The 22,320-nt window shown below is 37.5% G+C and overlaps 1 protein-coding gene and 1 pseudogene across 9 annotated transcripts in view; both read right to left on the bottom strand.

Annotated features, from left to right (window-relative positions):
• Nucleotides 1–22,320, bottom strand: part of GRM7 (glutamate metabotropic receptor 7) — a 935,325-nt gene that overhangs the window by 481,272 nt on the left and 431,733 nt on the right. The window lies entirely within an intron of this gene.
• Nucleotides 18,686–19,302, bottom strand: LOC113880345 (annotated as a pseudogene).

The following is a 22,320-nucleotide window of genomic DNA, read 5'->3' as shown; positions in this document are numbered from 1 at the left end:
GATAATGCTTCTTAAAAAAAAAAAGAAACAAAAATTGAAGTATAGTTGATTGACAACATAGTGTTAGTTTCAGGTATATAGCAAAGCGACTCAGTTATTTGTATATGTCTTTTCTTTCAAATTCTTTTCCCCTGTAGGTTGTTAGAAAATATTGAGTATATTTCCCTGTGCTCCACAGTAGATCTCTGTTGGTGATCTCTTCTATCAGGATTAATGTGCACACAGATAATGTTTCTTTAAGCACAAGACATAAGCAGGATGCTGGGTCACATGTGGGTTTTCATCTATGTGACTAAAGCAGGTGGCTTTGTGTAAATGCTTCTCATGTCCCAAGAGATGACTGAATTATTAACAGTGAAGTAGTAAAGTGTTCATTGAGTTTTCCAAGGGTCTTGGGTAGAATAAGACATGTGAAGTGAATTCCTCCATCTTCCAATTTACTAGTCTGCCCTTGGAGAAATCCTGTTTGCACTCAATTTTCTTTAGAGCATTCTCACAAGCCAAGTCACAAACCAGGCCATCAAGTTTGGGAAATCAGTACTTCCTGAGTTCTCAGGTCACTTAAGAGTGTGAAGAATTTACTGCAATAAATCTCTCCCGATAGGTCAGTCTACCATTTGCAAATGAAATATGAGTTTATTGACAAGATTATTTTGACATATCTAATTCACCACCTTCCACATTATCAACCACTCTAGCTTTGATGGGGTGCAAGGCTTCCATCAGGAGTCAAGAAACAGATCCTTCTACAACCATTTCATAAGTTTTAGTCAAAGTTGTACCAGATAAAGCCTAGGTCCTGTTCTAAGACAGGGCTGTTAGTATTAAACCAGGATGACATTTATTTTTCCTTCAATGCCTTTGCAAACATACTTGTTTTTAGTGACATATTCATTTTTTATTGTGATTTGATAAGAGAAATGAACAATTTTTCATTCTTAAAGACAGAATATATTCAAAAGCTGCTGCTGCTACTGCTAAGTCGCTTCAGTCATGTCCGATTCTGTGCGACCCCATAGATGGCAGCCCACCAGGCTCCCCTGTCCCCGGGATTCTCCAGGCAAGAACACTGGAGTGGGTTGCCATTTCCTTCTCCAACGCATGAAAGTGAAAAGTGAAAGTGAATTCTTTCAGTCGTGTCCAACTCTTAGCAACGTCATGGACTGCAGCCTACCGGGCTTCTCCGTCCATGGGATTTTCCAGGCAAGAGTACTGGAGTGGGGTGCCATCGCCTTCTCCAGAAAGAGATATGAGTGACTAAATAAAACATGACCAGTTTTTAACATGACCGGATTTATGTTTTGGGTCACAAAGTGGAGAAAAAATGAGTAAGAGAGGATGAGGCATCACAGCCACCTATTATTGCATATGCAAAGGGCTACTTAAATTAAACAAATGAAATAATTAATGAGAAGTCTATGTTTCATGCATAAAAATAAAACTGAGGTTTTTGAAGCGGCTGGGCTTGCAATGTGATTGCTTTTGGTAGGCAGAGCTACAGGTGAGTGTTAGAGCAACACCCACAAGGAAAGAATGTCAGAGAACAAACGTTTCCACCCAGAGCATAGTAAGTCAGCAATCACACAAACCTCAAGTTTACTGATTGTCCCAATAATGCCAAATTACATCTGGAAATGTGATTATACAAAATACAGTGCAATCAACCAGTGTTTCGCAAAATATTAAGAAAATGCATGTAATCTTGTAACAATGAATAGGGGTTTTAATTTAGGCTGAACCAAGCAATCACCTTTGTGATGATATGAGCTCCAAGCTTTGAGCTAGCTCTGTTAAATTTCCTTCCTTTAAGGGGAAGGTACATGTTGTATGTCACTCATATACCTTAATTAGAGACTAGGGTCAGATCTAGATTGCTACTTGTTTGACAGTGTTGAGAATTAGAATGGAATGAACACACAGATCATTTGTATCTAAAGAGATGTTCTATATTCACATATAATGTGGATTCAACTCATGTTACTTGTGAACGACACAGAGACTTCAGTTTTGAACCCTGTATCCCCACTGAAATCAACTGCAAGCTTCAGGAATTACTCAAAGAGATAAATGGGAAGAAGAAAATTACATGAAACAAGATGATAAATAGAAGAGTGGCAAGACATTAAAAAAAAAATCAAGAATCTTCTTTCCTTTCAAACCAAAGTTTGAGTTGTCTAATCAAAAAGGGGTTAGGACTGACATATATACACTGATATATTTAAAACAGATAGCCAATAAGCACGTACTGTATAGCACAGGGACCTCTTCAGTATCCTGTAATAACCTAAATGGGGAAATAATTAGAAAAATAATAGATACATGTATATGAATAACTGAATCACTTTGCTGTGCACCTGAAACTAACACGATATTGTAAATCAACTATAGTTCAATATGAAATACAGATTAAAAACCAAAAGACAGTTGACATCACATTTCAGCTTTATAAAGGAGTGGACTATGTGGAAGCTGTGTGTGTGCTCAGTTGCTCAGTACTGTCTGACTCTTTGTGACCCACTGGGCTGAGTAGCCCGCCAGGTTCCTCAGATCATGGGATTTTTCAGGCAAGAACACTGGAGTGGGTTGCCATTTCCTCCTCCAGGGGATCTTATCCCTGGGTCTCCTGTGCCTCCTGTAGTGGCAGGCAAATTCTTTACCACAGAGCCACCCAGGAAGCCCCAGGTGTAAGTGAGGGTGATCTAAAATTTCAGCGGCTATCCATCACACACTGTGTCCTGCCTGGCCCTCAGGGATATAGGGTTTACCTGGATGTTGTAAGCATATGTGCACTGCGCCTTACAACATTTTACCCAAAATTCTGCTATCTGTACATTTTTAGGCTCTCTCTCCTTATAATTTACAGTCAAGTGCTTTTGCAAGGGAAAGCACACTAATAATCCTGGGAGGTTTGCTATGCATTAGACCCTACTTGGTGTTTAGGTATGACCTTCATTCAATAAAATAACCCAAGAATACTACAGGATGAATCAAAGGAATACTGAAATGGGGTGGTACAAATGGTCAGGCAATAAGAGATTCACTATTTGTAGGGAATCTCAACAAGAAATAACTACAAGTTATCTGTTTGCTTTTTTTTTTTTTTTTTTACAAACTTGGGCTAGCAATTCTAAACAATGGCAGGAAAAATATGCTCCCCTCCAAAAACTCTGGTCAGTCAAAACCAGGATCTGTCAAACTTTTTTGTAAAAGGTCAGATAGTAAATATTTCAGACCATGTAGGTCATGTGATCTCTGTTGTGGTTACTCAATTCTACTCAATTTAGCATAAAAGCAGCCATTTTCCCTAGACAATATGTTAAAAAAATGGTAATTAAAAAAAATAATTATAAAAATAGACAGCTGAAAAACTTTAACCCAAAGGTCAAAGTTTACTGACCACTCTTGATCTAAGTTCTGCACACTGCAGTAACTGTTGAGTTTTGGTAATATATACACAAGCTTCAAATGAGTGCAACTTGTATCATTTACTCCTTTTAACAAACATCGCCTACATAGAACTGAACTCAGAGAACCCTAAATTATGCATCTGCTCCGGACATATGCAGATTTAGTCACACATACACTTACACATTTCAGGAATAAGTTCACTATAGCTAGGAATCAACCAAGTCACATTAGGCATAGTTCATGCCTCCAAATCCTCTGAAATGAAGTGAAAGTCACTCAGTCATGCCCAACTCTTTGCAACCCCATGGACTATATAGTCCATGGAATTCTCCAGGCCAGAATACTGGAGTGCACAGCCTTTCCCTTCTCCAGGGGATCTTCCCAACCCAGGGACTGAACCCAGGTCTCCTGCACTGCAGGTGGATTCTTTACCAGCTGAGCCACAAGTGAAGCCCAAGAATACTGGAGTGGGTAGTCTATCCCTTCTAAAGAGAATCCTCCCAGCCCAGGAATCAAACTGGGGTCTCCTGCATTGCAGGCAGATTCTTTACCAACTGATCTATCAGGGAAACCCTCCAATTCCTCTAGCATTGCATATTCTCAGATTTTAAAAGTACATTTGTAATAATAACAGCACGATGATTGCAGACAGGAAGAACACTTAATACTTCAATTCTGTTCATTGTTGTAAAGCAATGGATTAATGTCAATGACTTTTCAGTCACCATTTTATCTTATTTTATAGAAACAAAATTTCAGAAAGTGTTACAACATATGGGTTACATTAATGATTTGTTTTGGCAAACATATTTCAGGGGAAAATATCCAAATGTGGAAACATTTGAAAAATTCGTATCAAAGAAGTACAGACACTGATGTTCTGACAACTTATAGAATTTCATGAAGTTTGTATTTTATGGTTATCTATAAGAGTTTTGCTAGTTGTTTATTTATTGCTTCTTGTGGGGGAAAAATTATTTTTGAAATAAAATTAGTAAAAAGGGCTCTCTGATCAACTGTGAACAAATTCAGATTAACAAATCTGGTTAAGTTGTCTAATAAACATGAATATGCAAAGAAGATCAATTTTTACAAAACAGTTAAATTCACTAAAGATAAAGCCTGCAAACAAAAACTGGGATGTTATTTGTTACTGCAATAGGCCAACAGATATGGACACTTAGGATTTTTCCTTTTAGTAAAAAAGATGATACATTTAAATTTCATCTTCTCTTATTGTTTTTCTATTCTATACTGTAAATTTATTTGTATATTTATTTATTACAAGCCTGTGTAGACACATGAACTGCAATAAATTAAGATTTTTACTGCTAGAATTTTTTCATTATTACTATTATTCATTTCATTTCATGATTAGTATTGAAAATAATTTTGTCATGTAGAGGAAAAAGTCATTAGAAATTTTGTGACAGTGTCAAATAGGCTAAGAACACCAAAGGTAAATGGTATGTTTCTTTCAAAAATGGGGGAAAAGATGAGAAAGTGATTTTTCCAAGAGTAGCTGTGAGGTAAATTAAGTCTAATTTCAAAAATAAGTTTATAGGTACTTGAAAAGATACCCAACATCGCTAATTATTAGAGTAATACAAATCAAAATGCAACAAGGTATGGCCTCACACTGGTCAGAATGGCCATCATTAAAAAGTCCACAGATGAGAAATGCTGGAGAGAATGTGGAGAAAAGGGAACCCCTCTTTACTGCTGGTGGGAATTTAAGTTGTTACAGTCACTTTGCAGAACAGTATGGAGGTTCCTTAGGAAACTAAAAATAGAATTACAACATGATCCAGTGATACCACTCCTGGGCATGAATCTGGACAAAACCATACTTTGAAAATACACATACACCAAGACACAGAAATAACTGAAATGTCCATTGAAGAAGATGTGGCACAGTACATACAATGGAATATTACTCAGCCATAAAAGAGAACGAAAATATGCCATTTGCAGCTACATGGATGGACCTAGAGATGGTCAGAAAGAGAAAGCCAATACCATATGATAACACTTACATGGGAATCTAAACTATGACACAAATGAATTTATCTATGAAATTGAAACAGTCTTACAGACATAGAGAACAGACTTGCAGTTGCCAAGGTCAGGGATGTGGGGGGAAGGTTGAATTGGGAGTTTGGGACTAGCAGATGCAAACTATTATTTATGAAATAGATAAACAAGTTTGAGCTCCTATTGTAAAGCAGAGATAACTATATTCAATATTTTATAATGAACCATAATGGAAAAAAAGTAGGTCTAACTATATAACATAATATCCCACTACATCATAAACAGACTATAAACAGAATATAACAATAGCTATGACTTGGAGCAAACCTGAGTTATAATATGGAAAGCCAGCCCTAGGTTTCCTAGCCAGTGCGCTACTGAGACTTGATTAAATATGAATTGCAATAAAGAGACAGAAGGAGGTCACAACTTATAAATTCACCTAGTCCAACCTTTCCCAAACTACATTCCCTATTCAAAGCAGATGACATAGCACTTCCTATTAATTACATAATACAGTACTGATTTTTCAAAAATCTGTCCATTTTGACTGTTAGCATCAGTTCTATGCACTAGGGTGCTGATCTGAGTATGCACACACACATGACATACCCACATACACATATCACATACATGTACCACATACAATACACATCACACATATACACACACAGATATCACAAGTGCACACCTATATCTCTCTCTCTCTCTCTCTCACACACACACACACCACACATACTACACAAATATACATCACACACCATGACCACATCACACACCACACATTCTCACGCCTGAAGCCAAATATTCTGGTATTTTGGTAATCAGTATTTCACGACTATGTGTATCTGTGATTATGAGTTTTGTGATTTCTACTTAGCTAATTAAACCTAGGGAAGTTAGTTTGTTTCTCTCAATTTCCTTCAAAGTTCATTTTTCTATCACAACTTAAATGAGTTATTAGGGTGCCATAGAGACAAATTAAGATTTCCGATTATGTTCTCCTTCTTCAGAAAGATACTGACACTGTAGTTCCAGTTATATTTGAAACTGTCACTTTAAAAAGGTATATACAGCACTTTTAATTACAAGACCTAATCTTCTGAATTGGTTTGATTTGTATGTTGCTGGAATCAGCTTTCATGTAAAATTGGTTTTACAGAATTTTAAAATAAAATATCATGTCAGGAACCGTATTTATTTCTTTTAGAAAAACTGCTGAAGTGGTTTATGTATGTCAATAATTCTCTTTCTGAAATTTTTAATTTCCAGGAAAAATCCATGTGTACAATTTTGAAGATTCTTTCAGTGATTTGGGCTCCAATAAGTTACATTTGTGTAGATACTGCTCTGGAATGATACTCTTGATAAAAGTATTTCTGCCAACTAATGCCCCAAAGCCTTTAAACTCAATTCTTATTTATACAATGAAATGCCTTTCCAAACTCTTCTCCCTGGTTGGTTTGCATTTAACTGTAAAGCTTAACTTCAAATTCTTTCTTATTTTAAAGAGTCAAAAGTGCTCTTTCATATCCATTAAATCAAGATCCCATAAACATGGGGCTTGTCCTTCTTATACTGTAGTTTGCATACAACTTTGGTGTTTGTCTTTATTTCCTATTAATATTAATGATAATAACTGAAAAATAAGATCCTCATCCAGACTTGATCTGAGAACTTAGTGTGTGCTAAGCTTTGCATCTAGCATTTCATGGGCACTACCTACTTTAAATTCACATTTTTTATGAGGCTGACACCACTCTTGCCTTCATTTAACAGATGTGAAAACTGAAGCACAAAGGAGTTAAAGAAAAAGACCCTTTTTCTGTGTTGTAGTCTATAGTATTAACATCTAACCCCAGCTGTCTGACCCTAGGACCCATGCTCTTGACATTTCCCACAGCTCAGAACTTGGAATTAGAATAAAATCAAGGCCGCAAAAAGCAAATGGTAGGTTGAAGATGTGAATACAAGTTTTCCAATAAACCAATCAAAACTGAAACAGAAGAGTAAGCTAACTTGCCTACAACTTGAGATCAGGTCCAGTGACGAAAACAGTCTAAAACTCCAAGCCCTCTGTCTGCTGCTTAATCCTTGGACAGGATAGAAAGGAAGAAGGGAAATTCCTCTGGTCCAGATTTCCCAAGTGAAGCTCCCTCTTCTGGGAGATGTGAACAGAAGAGTAATTTGGCAAACACATTTGGGGATTATTGCACAATATTTCTCTCTCAGTGTTTCATAATGTGACTTTAATATTACAAAGATTTTGACAAGTCCTGCATAAAAGACACCTTCTTAATTCTGTTTAATCAATGTTGCTCAGATTTACTAGTTCACAGATCCTATGTGTATAGGCAGCACAATGATGCCCCAAAGATGTTCAATGCTTACATCTCAGAAATGTTGATTAGGTTAGATTTTATGGAAAGGAAAGTATAAGATTGTAGATGGAATTACGATTGTCAGGTAACTGACTTTGAGATGAGATTATCCAGTGGGCTCATCCTGGGTCACTGTATGAGAGAAAGAAGAAGAGTCAGAGAGAATTTCAAACATGCTACACTATTGGCTTTGAAGATGGACCATGAACCAAGGAATGGCGTCAAGCTCTAGAATCCAGAAAATAGAAGGAATCAAGTTCTTCTTCAAATTTCAGAAGGAAGACAAACTTGCAGACACCTTGGTTTTAGACACCTGAGACACCTTTTGGACCTTGGACCTTCAGTACGATAAGATAGTCCATCTTGTTTTATATTGTTTTAAGCCACTGCTGTTAAGGTAATTTGCTACAGTGGTACACAGGAAACGAATACACCATGCTCCTTGCAACACCCAATGTCAAACTTAATTTTGGAAATACAGACCTAGTCCATTATCCTGGCTTGATGAGACACATCTTAAAAGCTTGTGGAAAATGGAAATCTGACATTGCAATGTAGTTTCTCTAAAATGTTAATGTGACCATGAATTGTGTGGGAGTGTTTTAAAAATACAGATTCTGATTCTATAGGTCTAGGGTGGGACCTAAAATTTTGCATTTCTGAAAACCTCTCAGGTGATACTGGCGCTGATGCTGCTGGTTGATATTCACATTTAGAGCAGCAAAGTTAAAAGTGTACACTCCACCCCACCCCCAAAAAAGAAACAAACAAACAAACAAACAAACCCAAAACAATTCTAGTCTTCTGAGGAAAACTTTGATAAAACGAATCCCATGAAGTTTCAAACAGAAAATGACTACCTGAAGACAAACAATCAAGGAAATAGATTTGTAAGTATTGCTTCATCCATCAATGTTTATGACACAGAAAAATTTCTACACAAAGGGGGCAGAAGGAAATGTCACAATTCACTGGTGTCTCCTATTTCTAACAATTTAGAAATAATCTGCATCACTAATAAGACAGAAGAAGCATGAGGCACAAGAGGAGGTCTTATGAAATATTTTCAATTTGACCACAAAGCCACCTAAAATAATTGTTTAGCACTGTAAAAAGAATTAGAGTCACACAGAATAAAATAAAATATAAAATAAGACTCTGGAAATTTATGCCTTATTCTCTTAAAAACTGTACTTTAAAACAAATTTTATTCCCGATGTTTCATCCTTGCTTTAGAAACACCCAAGAGGATGGAACCAGAAAGCCTCATCAATTATCTCACCTCTTACCTGCCTGGGGGAGGAAAAAGGGCTTAAGTAATAAAGAGGATGCCAAAGAGAACCATTCTCTGCTACCTTGCCAGCACAAAAAGAACAGATGCTTTTTTTCTTTTTTCTTTTCAGAGTAAATTTAGTGTCTGTGAAAGGTGCCAAGTTAAAATCCCTAGAAACGAATGCATTCTCCTTACCTGCAAGTCTGGCAATGGTGATAAAAGCTTTTTCATAAAACTGCTCAGTCCCACAGGAGAGCTCATTTCTGGACCATTTCTACTTAACTGGTCTTTATATAAGGAGATAGAAATTACAAGCTCAACCATTAGCAAGCTGTCGATTGTAGGTAGTTTAAAGATTAACTCAAAATACATTGTTCCGTGACTCGAGACACCTTTGTTTCAACATTACCACATGTGTACAGGGCTGTAGAATTTACAAAGCACTCTATAATAGTCAACACGTACTGGAAACAATTTTCTGAGCTCTTGCTACTGTGCCAGGCATGCTGAGGCTTTGTATCAGGGCTTTACATGTTTTATCATATTTACATTTCATGACAGTCTATAAATAGGTATCACCACAATTTTAACTTTGTAGATGCACAAGCCAAAACACAGAATCACCACATCCATCACCACATATGTTGCCTATGGTCACACAGCTAACCAGCAGAGGAGCCAGGACTTTAATCCAGGATACGGTTCCAGAGAGAACTCATTTCATAATTATATAACTGTTGTCATAATTAAAAAAGACACAAAATTGTCTAAATGATGAAACTGATACACAGGGAGCGTGGCATGCCAAGTGTCATACACAGGAAGTCATATTTAAAGGCAGCATTCTGCTTTTCAGAGACCAAGGACTTTCCAACTGTTCCAGATACAGTGAGTCAGCATGCTACCTTTCACTGAGTTTTGCTCAATGAATAGATAGTTTGGCCTGAGAGAAGTCCAAGAGAGAAGAAGAGTCCAAGAAGTCCAAGAGTCCAAGTTGGTCCAAGAGAGAAGTTTATAGGGAAGAACATGGGTCGTGGTTTTAAGGGCCAATAGATAGGTGTAGATAGATTCAACTTTTATCCATAAGAATAAGAAAAGCTATGACAAGCCTAAATAGCGTATTAAAAAGCAGAGACATTCCTCTGCAAACAAAGGTCCATATAGTCAAAGCTATATTTTTTCCAGTAGTCATGCATGGATGTTAAGAGTTGGACCATAAAGATGGCTGAGCGCCAAAGAATCAATGCTTTCGAACTGTGGTGCTGTGCTGTAGAAGACTCTTGAGAGTCCCCTGGACAGCCAGGAGATCAAACCAGTTAATTCTAAAGGAAATCAACTCTGAAGATTCATTGGAGGGACTGATGATGAAGCTGAAGTTCAAGTACTTTGGCCACCTGATGTGAAAAACTGACTCACTGGAAAAAAACCCTGATGCTGGCAAGGATTGAAGGCAGGAGGAGAAGGGGATGACAGAGGATGAGATGGTTGGATGGCATCACCGACTCAATGGATGTGAGTTTGAGCAAGCTCTGGGAGACTATGGACAGGGAAGCCTAGTGTGCTGCTGTCCAAAGAGCTGGACACAACTGAGTACCTGAACAACAACAATATCAACAAGCCTTTTTAGAACTAATGAGTATACAAAGTGTTAAATGTTTCTGACTTTCCAATTAGACAATAAATTAAGTTTTATTTTAACAGAGCAAACACACCTATTTCTGATGGGACCATCCATGCCTTGGAAGAAACTCAGGCTGGTGAAGTTCCCTTGTGGTCATGAGGTCCCCTTCCTGGCACTGAACCAAGAGAGAAGTTTATAGGGAAGAACATGGGCCATGGTTTTCAGGACCAAGATAAACAGTCCAGATGTGACCATTTATTTCGTAAAACTGATTCCCAGCAGGAAAAACCATAACCACAATTCAACAGGCGTTTCATAGAAGCAGTTCTTCGGGTTCAATGAATATAAACCAAGTAAAGCTTGCTTTTCCACTTACACACACCGGCACAGACACACACATCAGGAAGTATGAAGTCCTGGAGAAGCATTCACACCGTGGAAATGGTGTTTAGCTGAATTTTACAGGAGTGGAGCTAAAAAGGCCCGAAGTCAAGGGTGGCCACTCCCCACTTTCTCTTTGGGGCACACCTTACAGCTGTTTGATGCCTTACCTTTCTACCTTCTTTCAACTTTATACTCCTACCTTCACAGAGAACTTTCTCTGCTTCCTCGTGGTTTCTGGTCCCTCATAACATGAGCTTTCACTCATCCACAGAAGGCACTCAGCCTTATTTAGGGTCCTACTCTCTATATATAGTCATAGAGATTTGACTACATCTTAGCCTTCCCAAAAAACGAAATGACAACTCTGTTTGATACGTCTTATTTATTTTGAAATGACTCAGTTTATATTCAATTCATTCAGCAAAGACCTGAGAATTCCCTGTTTTCTAACTATATCTTTTCTCCTAACATTCTTTTCAATTCAACCTTATACTTCATCATGGCACATGCCATACACGCTCTGAGCTTGCTCATGTACTTTTCTTACCAACTGGATAGTTACCATATTATACCAGCAGTCACAACTGACTCATATGTCCCTAACACCAAGTAAATGCCTATGTAAATTGGTGTTCAATAGATGCTTGTCAGATCAATAGTAAATGAATCCAAAAGTCTATATATTAAATAATCAATAAGTAAGTTAGAAAGAAGAATAGAAAAAAGGAAATGAGATGGTCCTTTAAGAAGCTTAACAAGATGAATTAAAGCAATGATGTCACTCACTTTTTAAACATAAAATACTATTCAGTTAATAATTATATATATTTTTTAAAATTTATCTGAATACTGGTTTGCTCAAGTAAGACAAATTGTAGTTTGGGGTTTATCAAATTTTCATTTATATCTTATATTTAGTTTAACCATGATAAAATTAAAGATAAAAACAAAATCAAACCAAGAGCCTAATACTGCTTAATTAACAATTTTTATTTGGAAATTGCTTTAGGGCATCTTCTATTAAACATGACCTTATCACTTTGAGTATATCTTAAATATAGCATTTATGCATCTTTTCACTGCTAACAATATTTTTGCTAAGTAAATCAAATTCCCCATAATATTTAAATGCTATTGTAAACTTAATTTAGAAATCAATATATAGGTCTTTAGTTTCTTTAGGTAGATATATTCCTAAGTATTTTATTCTTTCCGTTGCAATGGTGAATGGAATTGTTTCCTTAATTTCTCTTTCTGTTTTCTCATTATTAGTGTATAGGAATGCAAGGGATTTCTGTGTGTTGATTTTGTATCCTGCAACTTTACTATAGTCATTGATTATTTCTAGTAATTTTCTGGTGGAATCTTTAGGGTTTTCTATGTAGAGGATCATGTCATCTGCAAATAGTGAGAGTTTTACTTCTTCTTTTCCAATTTGGATTCCTTTTATTTCTTTTTCTGCTCTGATTGCTGTGGCCAAAACTTCCAAAACTATGTTGAATAGTAATGGTGAAAGTGGGCACCCTTGTCTTGTTCCTGACTTTAGAAGAAATGCTTTCAATTTTTCACCATTGAGGATAATGTTTGCTGTGGGTTTGTCATATATAGCTTTTATTATGTTGAGGTATGTTCCTTCTATTCCTGCTTTCTGGAGAGTTTTTATCATAAATGGATGTTGAATTTTGTCAAAGGCTTTCTCTGCATCTATTGAGATAATCATATGGTTTTTATTTTTCAATTTGTTAATGTGGCGTATTACATTGATTGATTTGCGGATATTGAAGAATCCTTGCATCCCTGGGATAAAGCCCACTTGGTCATGGTGTATGATCTTTTTAATGTGTTGTTGGATTCTGATTGCTAGAATTTTGTTAAGGATTTTTGCATCTATGTTCATCAGTGATATTGGCCTGTAGTTTTCTTTTTTTGTGGGATCTTTGTCAGGTTTTGGTATTAGGGTTATGGTGGCCTCATAGAATGAGTTTGGAAGTTTTCTTCCTCTGCAATTTTTTGGAAGAGTTTGAGCAGGATAGGTGTTAGCTCTTCTCTAAATTTTTGGTAGAATTCAGCTGTGAAGCCGTCTGGACCGGGGCTTTTGTTTGCTGGAAGATTTCTGATTACAGTTTCAATTTCCATGCTTGTGATGGGTCTGTTAAGATTTTCTATTTCTTCCTGGTCGAGTTTTGGAAAGTTGTACTTTTCTAAGAATTTGTGCATTTCTTCCACATTGTCCATTTTATTGGCATATAATTGTTGATAGTAGTCTCTTATGATCCTTTGTATTTCTGTGTTGTCTGTTGTGATCTCTCCATTTTCGTTTCTAATTTTATTGATTTGATTTTTCTCCCTTTGTTTCTTGATGAGTCTGGCTAATGGTTTGTCAATTTTATGTATCCTTTCAAAGAACCAGCTTTTGGTTTTGTTGATTTTTGCTATGGTCTCTTTTGTTTCTTTTGCATTTATTTCTGCTCTAATTTTTAAGATTTCTTTCCTTCTACTAACCCTGGGGTTCTTCATTTCTTCCTTTTCTAGTTGCTTTAGGTGTAGAGTTAGGTTATTTATTTGACTTTTTTCTTATTTCTTGAGGTGTGCCTGTATTGCTATGAACTTTCCCCTTAGGACTGCTTTTACCGTGTCCCACAGGTTTTGGGTTGTTGTGTTTTCATTTTAATTCGTTTCTATGCAAATTTTGATTTCTTTTTTGATTTCTTCTGTGATTTGTTGGTTATTCAGCAGCGTGTTGTTCAGCCTCCATATGTTGGAATTTTTAATAGTTTTTCTCCTGTAATTGAGATCTAATCTTACTGCATTGTGGTCAGAAAAAATGCCTGGAATGATTTCTATTTTTTTGAATTTACCAAGGCTAGCTTTATGGCCCAGGATGTGATCTATCCTGGAGAAGGTTCCATGTGCACTTGAGAAAAAGGTGAAATTCATTGTTTTGGGATGAAATGTCCTATAGATATCAATTAGGTCTAACTGGTCTATTGTATCATTTAAAGTTTGTGTTTCCTTGTTAATTTTCTGTTTAGTTGATCTATCCATATGTGTAAGTGGGGTATTAAAGTCTCCCACTATTATTGTGTTATTGTTAATTTCTCCTTTCATACTTGTTAGCATTTGTCTTACGTAGTGTGGTGCTCCCGTGTTGGGTGCATATATATTTATAATTGTTATATCTTCTTCTTGGATTGATCCTTTGATCATTATGTAGTGACCTTCTTTGTCTCTTTTCACAGCCTTTGTTTTAAAGTCTATTTTATCTGATATGAGTATTGCTACTCCTGCTTTCTTTTGGTCCCTATTTGCATGGAAAATCTTTTTCCAGCCCTTCACTTTCAGTTTGTATGTGTCCCCTGTTTTGAGGTGGGTCTCTTGTAGACAACATATGTAGGGGTCTTGTTTTTGTATCCATTCAGCCATACTTAGGAATATATCTACCTAAAGAAACTAAAGACCTATATATAGAAAACTATAAAACACTGGTGAAAGAAATCAAAGAGGACACTAATAGATGGAGAAATATACCATGTTCATGGATTGGAAGAATCAGTATAGTGAAAATGAGTATACCCCCCAAAGCAATTTATAGATTCAACGCAATCCCTATCAAGCTACCAACAATATTCTTCACAGAGCTAGAACAAATAATTTCACAATTTGTATGGAAATACAAAAAACCTCGAATAGCCAAAGCAATCTTGAGAAAGAAGAATGGAACTGGAGGAATCAACCTACCTGACTTCAGGCTCTACTACAAAGCCACAGTTATCAAGACAGTATGGTACTGGCACAAAGACAGAAATATAGATCAATGGAATAAAATAGAAAGCCCAGAGATAAATCCACGCACATATGGACACCTTATCTTTGACAAAGGAGGAAAGAATATACAATGGATTAAAGACAATCTCTTTAACAAGTGGTGCTGGGAAATCTGGTCAACCACTTGTAAAAGAATGAAACTAGACAACTTTCTAACACCATACACAAAAATAAACTCAAAATGGATTAAAGATCTAAATGTAAGACCAGAAACTATAAAACTCCTAGAGGAGAACATAGGCAAAACACTCTCTGAAATACATCACAGCAGGATCCTCTATGACCCACCTCCCAGAATATTGGAAATAAAATCAAAAATAAATAAATGGGACCTAATTAACCTTAAAAGCTTCTGCACATCAAAGGAAACTATTAGCAAGGTGAAAAGACAGCCTTCAGAATGGGAGAAAATAATAGCAAATGAAGCAACTGACAAACAACTAATCTCAAAAATATACAAGCAACTCCTACAGCTCAACTCCAGAAAAATAAACGACCCAATCAAAAAATAGGCCAAAGAACTAAATAGACATTTCTCCAAAGAAGACATGCAGATGGCTAACAAACACATGAAAAGATGCTCAACATCACTCATTATCAGAGAAATGCAAATCAAAACAACTATGAGGTACCATTTCACACCAGTCAGAATGGCTACGATCCAAAAGTCTACAAATAATAAATGCTGGAGAGGGTGTGGAGAAAAGGGAACCCTCTTACACTGTTGGTGGGAATGCAAACTAGTACAGCCACTATGGAGAACAGTGTGGAGATTCCTTAAAAAACTGGAAATAGAACTGCCTTATGATCCAGCAATCCCACTGCTGGGCATACACACTGAGGAAACCAGAAGGGAAAGAGACACATGTACCTCAATGTTCATCGCAGCACTGTTTATAATAGCCAGGACATGGAAGCAACCTAGATGTCCATCAGCAGATGAATGGATAAGAAAGCAGTGGTACATATACACAATGGAGTATTACTCAGCCATTAAAAAGAATACATTTGAATCAGTTCTAATGAGGTGGATGAAACTGGAGCCTATTATACAGAGCAAAGTACGCCAGAAGGAAAAACACCAATACAGTATACTACCACATATATATGGAATTTAGAAAGATGGTAACGATAACCCTGTATACGAGACAGCAGAAGAGACACTGATGTATAGAACAGTCTTTTGGACTCTGTGGGAGAGGGAGACGGTGGGATGATTTGGGAGAATGGCATTGAAACATGTAAAATATCATGTATGAAACGAGTTGCCAGTCCAGGTTCGATGCACGATACTGGATGCTTGGGGCTGGTGCACTGGGATGACCCAGAGGGATGGTATGGGGAGGGAGGAGGGAGGAGGGTTCAGGATGGAGAACACATGTGTACCTGTGGCGGATTCATTTTGATATTTGGCAAAACTAATACAATTATGTAAAGTTTAAAAATAGAATAAAATTAAAAAAAAAAGAAATCAAAATGCTATTCAATAACAACTGAAATGCAAATATTAAAAAGACAAGATATCAAAGAAAAAAGTGTCCTCACAATAATATATTACATAGAATTCTTAGTATCTTGAAAAATCATAAATTACTACTTTGTCTTATAATAGCCTAGGGAAAAAAAGAGATTCAAATATAACATATATGTATCACAATCATTTTTCTTAGCTGGTAACTATAAAAAATGCAAAACATGCCAATATCTTCCTGTCCATTTTCTTTCCTCTTCATCTTATTCTCTCTCAACTTATTCCTTTTTAAAGTCTTATTAAAGGAAAACCATAATAACATAGACAATGCAATGAAAATATTTAAAATGTATAGGAGCAACTATTTCTTCTTAATGAATAGATATAGATCCAGACAGCTAGATTCATACCATTTTAACATTTACCCCAGGCCACTACTGACTGTTTCAGAATATCCATTCTGATCAAATGTGGCCAATAAGAGATACTCATCTTTTACAAAATAATGTGGATAGTAAATAGAAATAGATTCTGTTTTAAATGGTCATGGCAAAATAAAGCATTGGAAATCTCCTTCTAGCTCACACTTTTGTTCTGTTAGAAAACTGTCTGGTTCATGAAACCTAACATTCTAGAAGATAGGGTGGCAAGCCAAAGACTTTATGTGGGAGAAAACATGAGGACAAAATTGCACTCTAGGTTGTAACGGTTCCTTTCATGTGTCAAATTGACTGGGCCCTGGGGTGCCGAGATTAAATATTATAATACACACACACGTGCACATGTGCACTGCTTGTGTCTATATATTCACTGAAGCCCAAGCAATGAGAGTTTGATCACGTGGTAGATTAAGCATCCTTCCTTTGACTGGACTGACGACGAATTGTAATATTGTTTTTCATTGGTTCCAGTTCAAACCAAACAACCCTCATAACAAAACCTAACTGTAAGCTAAGCTGGCAAGGCGCTGCATTTTTTTAAGGGAGCAGGACCCTATGGCCCTTGCCCCCCATCATGTCCTCTGCCTGCCTTTTGTCTGTGGAAAACTTTAGTGGAAGAATAAGTTTAATCAGAGAAGAGAGAAATGCAGGAAAAAAGGAAAACAGTGAAAGGAGACTCAATAATAATGTAGTCATTAAGCATGGTCAAGGACCTTTAATTCTTTCTCAGGGTTACAGATAATATTCTGAGGCACATCCTTTGAGCTATCTTACAGATACTAAAACACCAGGGGGAGAACTTAACTACATGATGACCAGAGTGCACCCAGGACATGAGCTGCCACAATTCTGAGATTCGTCCTCAGACAAATGCTGACTGTGAGGCCTCTGCTTGTAACATGCGCTCCCCCCCTTCCCCCCTCCCCCGCTCTATAAAAGCTCTTGCCCACTGGTTGCCAGTGCAGGGGCTTGAGTGTTGGTCTTTGGACAAATGTCTGCCCCTCCTCGCCTAGTTGCCTGCATCTGAAATAAAGCAAACTTTCCTTGTCATCAACCTAGCCTGTTTATTGGCTTTTGAGCAGAGAGCAGCCAAATCCCACACTCCTTTTGGCAACACTTTTACAATAAACCAATGATCCTTGAGCATAACGACAATATTACAACAATAATAATAACATATGACACATTACTATACCAACGAAGTATTTTTCTATACTTTATACTGTATATGTGGTTCTTGCTGTACAATCAAAAAAAAAAGTCAAAAATACTTAGGCATTTATAAATCAAAAGGGCTAGGGCTAGATTTCAGTGGGTCAAAAAGATGAGTAACTGATCATGTGGCCTCATTTTTGGTTTGAGCTAGTATGAAATATAACCCATAAAGAACTTGACAATTAGAACTCTAAGGGTATATTCTAGCCCTGTATCTTAGCAATTGATCCAGCAGCAATTTTCATCTCAGATAGTTATGAAGCATGCACTAAGTCCTTCGTCAGACCAGGAGTCGGAGTACATTAAAGATTAAGTCTAGCATACAAAGAGGCTCCCACCTAGGGGAGCCTGACACAGGATATTCTTTTAGAAGTGCATCTTGGCAGGGAATCAAGGGAAAAAACAAACAAATTAGCCTTTTGTAATTAACTGTGTTGGGATGGAAGTCACACTTTTGTAAGGGAGATACTAAAATTTAGAGGTTGTTCATTTTCTCTTATATCAAGGCAATGTGTTTACAATAAAGAGAAGCATTTTTATACATGTATTTCATTAAAGAGGTAGTGGTTAAAACGAGAAATTTAATAGTGTGGTAGTGCATCATCTTCTGCAATCATCTAAAACATGCCCTCCAATACAGTCCTACGACATAAGGTTACATTCTCAGTGGCAACTCATGGGAAGTTTAGATCAAACTCTTTTTTTTTTTTTTTTTCCTGGCTACAGGTTTATTCAACACAAAACAATCCCTTTCAACTTTACTGAGGTGGCTGACCACGTCCTCAACCAAATCCACCTCTAAACTGGAATTCAGTTGCTGACCCAACCCCAGTCTTGGGTTTCTTGTCGGTATCAGGGGGCATGGTGCTTTGCAGGTGTCTCCATTGACTTCCCCTTGTATGAGTCTTGCAGGATGTTCTCCCTCCAGACCTTTGGGCCATGGCCAGCCAGTCTCAGGACGGCTGTGGTGCAGGGTGGCAGGCACAACCTCAGGGGGGCAGGTGGAGGTAATTGCAGAGATACTGGATGCCCTCGGTGAGCTACCAGTAGAAGTGTCTCCAGGCAAACTGTTCCTTCACATGGCCTTGTGATTTAAAAGACTACATGGCTTTCATGACATGAAGATTAGGCATGTTCTTGTCTGCCAGTTCGGGGTGCTTAGGCATGTGGATATCCGTCTTGGTCACCATTACCCTCTCCTTAAAAAGAAGTTCATAAATGGCAATCTGGTTCTTCTTGGGCACCAACATTGTGATGACTGCTGTGTCCGGGGCCAGAGCTTGAAAGGACTAGGTCAAACTCATGATCTCCAGTTAGTGTATCAGAAGGTTGCATCATTCTAGCCGTAGTTACTCAAGTGGAAATTGATTATGTGTGTTCTCTGGCCTATGTCATTTGGAAGTTGAGACTCCAAATGAGTTGCTTTACATTATAAAATAATGTAAAAATGTCTGAGAATATGAGAGGAAGAAGAGAAAAGGTCATGGAGGGGAGAGAGGAAAGAGGTGGGGAAGAGGGATCAAAAAGATGACAGTGGGGAAATAAGATGAAGCTGGGGTGTAAAAATAATGATTGTATCATAACCAGGCAGAGATGGCTTTCTTCCATAAAATGTGTATATGATTTAAAGCTCTCTATGTCTGTCTTCTCCATGAATCTGTCACAATATTTAAGAGTTCTGCTTCCTTAATTCTTTTAGATGGGGCTGAGAAAGACCCTGTTAAAACAGGAACACAGATCTCTCAGGAAGGATACATGAAGCAGTTATCAGCTGCCAAGAGTGCAGCACAAATGTGGTAAGATTCGAAAGGCACTCAGCCAAGACGGCCCTGAAAACAAAGGCAGCAACTAGCTCAAGAGGCTTTGTATTTTTGTTTTGTTTTGTTTTAATACTAATACAGGGTAGACTGAGGATGCATTTAGGCTGATAAGAGTGTTTCTTGAATTTGGAAGTGTGGTCCTCTGTACTGCTCAGCTGGGGATTTTAATATAGTGTGATTCAGATTCGGGGAGCCCAGGGTAAGGTCTGAGATTCTGAATTTCTAACAAATACCAGGTGATGAGGAAGCTGTGAAGCTCCAAGGATAAAGAACATGCAACTTGGAGAGGGAACCATTTTTAAACCAAGCTGAGGTGTCACAGCTTATCTCTGAATAGATAAGAAGCCATGTAATAAACTGAGAATTGGAAAAAAGTAACTCAAAGAAAATGAGGACGTGCTGAGAAAAACTGATGTCTTAAGATAACTGCTTCTTAAGCATTCATGTTTATCCACCAATGTCTTTTTTGTCCATACTTCAGTACACACACTAAAGATACTATGGTCCCCAAAAGACCATCTTTGATCACAAGAGGCACAGTCTAGCTAAATGCCAGTGGAGAGCTAATTCAGTTTTCAAACCTTCAACGAAGAAATGACAACAAGTTAAGATTTAACGCAGCGGTTCTGAGCTTATGGTCCCATATAAGCAACATCAGCATCACACAGGAATTTGTCAGTGATGCAACTTTTTCTGGCTTTATCCCACATCTACTGGATCTGAAAATCTTGGGGTGGGACCCAGGGGTATGCACATTAAAAGCCTTTCAGGTGATTCCTAGGCATGCTAAAGTTTGTGAAATATTAGCCTAAAGGAAGGGTAGGAGTTAATCTGCAAAAGACCAAGTGGAGGGGAGGGAAGGTTCGAAAGAAAGAGGGGAGATGTTTCACAGCAATAGGACTTGGATCAGGAAAGAGCAGCCCAAAGGCTGATTTTGCTCTTATCCCTTTAGGCAGCAGCAAACTCAACTTTATTTTGAGAAGGAGAAGCAGGTCTTCTTCATGCGTTTTCATCATCAGCCTGGTCCCTAAATGCCTTTGGTTTTGCAACTTTGGCTAACTCATCACAGGAGAAACAGTTGAGAAATGGTACTCAACTCTTTAGGGAAGTAGTTCTCAGCCTGCTCACATATTACAAATACCCTAGGAGCTCTAAACAGATGCAGGAGGTGAACAGAGAACAATTAAACTTGATATCTGGGGCTGGGTCCAGGCATCAGGTTTTTCTAAAGCTCCTCAGATGGTTCTAATGAGCAACAAGGGTTGACTGATGCACCATTTAGTTTGAAAGAATGAGTCAGCAAAGTTATGCTTCTGGTAGAATATCTTTGCTGTTGCTTAAGGCAAGAAACAAAAGAAGAGGGTGGCTGACAATGAGATAGCTAGATAGCTTCACTGACTCAATTGACATGAATTTGACCAAACTCTAGGAGATAGTGAAGGACAGAGGAGCCTGGCAGGCTTGCAGTCCATGGGGTCGCGAAGAGTAGGACAAGACTGAGCAACTGAGTAACAACAAAAAGGCAAAAAAGAATACAGGAGTGCCCATTTCGGCTTTCTTGTTCAGGTCCTATCTTTTCACACTGGGAAAAGTTTTCTGTTAAACTGTAGGTGTATCTTCATGAGCAAAATGAATCATGGATCCCACCATACAACTGTAGTATAAACCATATGCTTCCATGGAAGACAGCCTAGTTCAGAGAACATCCTTCCTTCTAGGTCATCTGCTTCTGATTATACAGGGGTTTTGTGCTTTCATTTCTTTTGAGATAGGTCACAATCTCAAACTGTAGATAACTGATGGCAATAGGAAATAATAATCTAGTCCAAAGACATGCGAATATATGGAAGCTTTACCTGCTGGAAGTTTTATTGACTACCCCTCCCCCTAGTCAATTTTGAATCCATGTGCAAGTGTGTTTCAGTATTCCTAATCTCTAAATGTGTCTGTTTTTTGGTTCTCTTCTGAACTGGCTGTAACATCACCCAGGGTCCTCTGTTAATACTTAAATAAAAACTTCAATGGGCTCATTTTAAATCTGTATGAGACTCATGATTTCACCATTATTGCAGGATTATATTTAAACATGACTGACTCTAAATTAGGGGTGAAAACATTTGAGAGACATGGGATCATGAGGAGTCTCTATGGGGTCCAATGGAAAGCCTCAAGGGGTATTTATAACCAACGGGCCAGTGTCTATTCCTTTCTTTCCCAGACTCTGCAAAACTAAGCTCTCATAACAATACAATTTTAACCCCTTGCCTCTGGATTTCTCATTAGAATATCAACTGATACAATTTTCTCATTAACCCATTCTACACTTTTAACATTTCAAGGCCTTGTGGTAACAGCATGATTTCATTATGGGAGACAGAATATTCTTTCTGAATTTTTTTGCTAATAGAGAAAGAAAAACAACAAGGAAAAATTCAGTTTTCTTGTCTC

Source organism: Bos indicus x Bos taurus, chromosome 22 (genome assembly GCF_003369695.1).
Source record: "Bos indicus x Bos taurus breed Angus x Brahman F1 hybrid chromosome 22, Bos_hybrid_MaternalHap_v2.0, whole genome shotgun sequence".
Taxonomy (NCBI): domain Eukaryota; kingdom Metazoa; phylum Chordata; class Mammalia; order Artiodactyla; family Bovidae; genus Bos; species Bos indicus x Bos taurus.
Note: the sequence above shows the minus strand (reverse complement) of the source record. Positions and strands in the feature narration are given on the sequence as shown.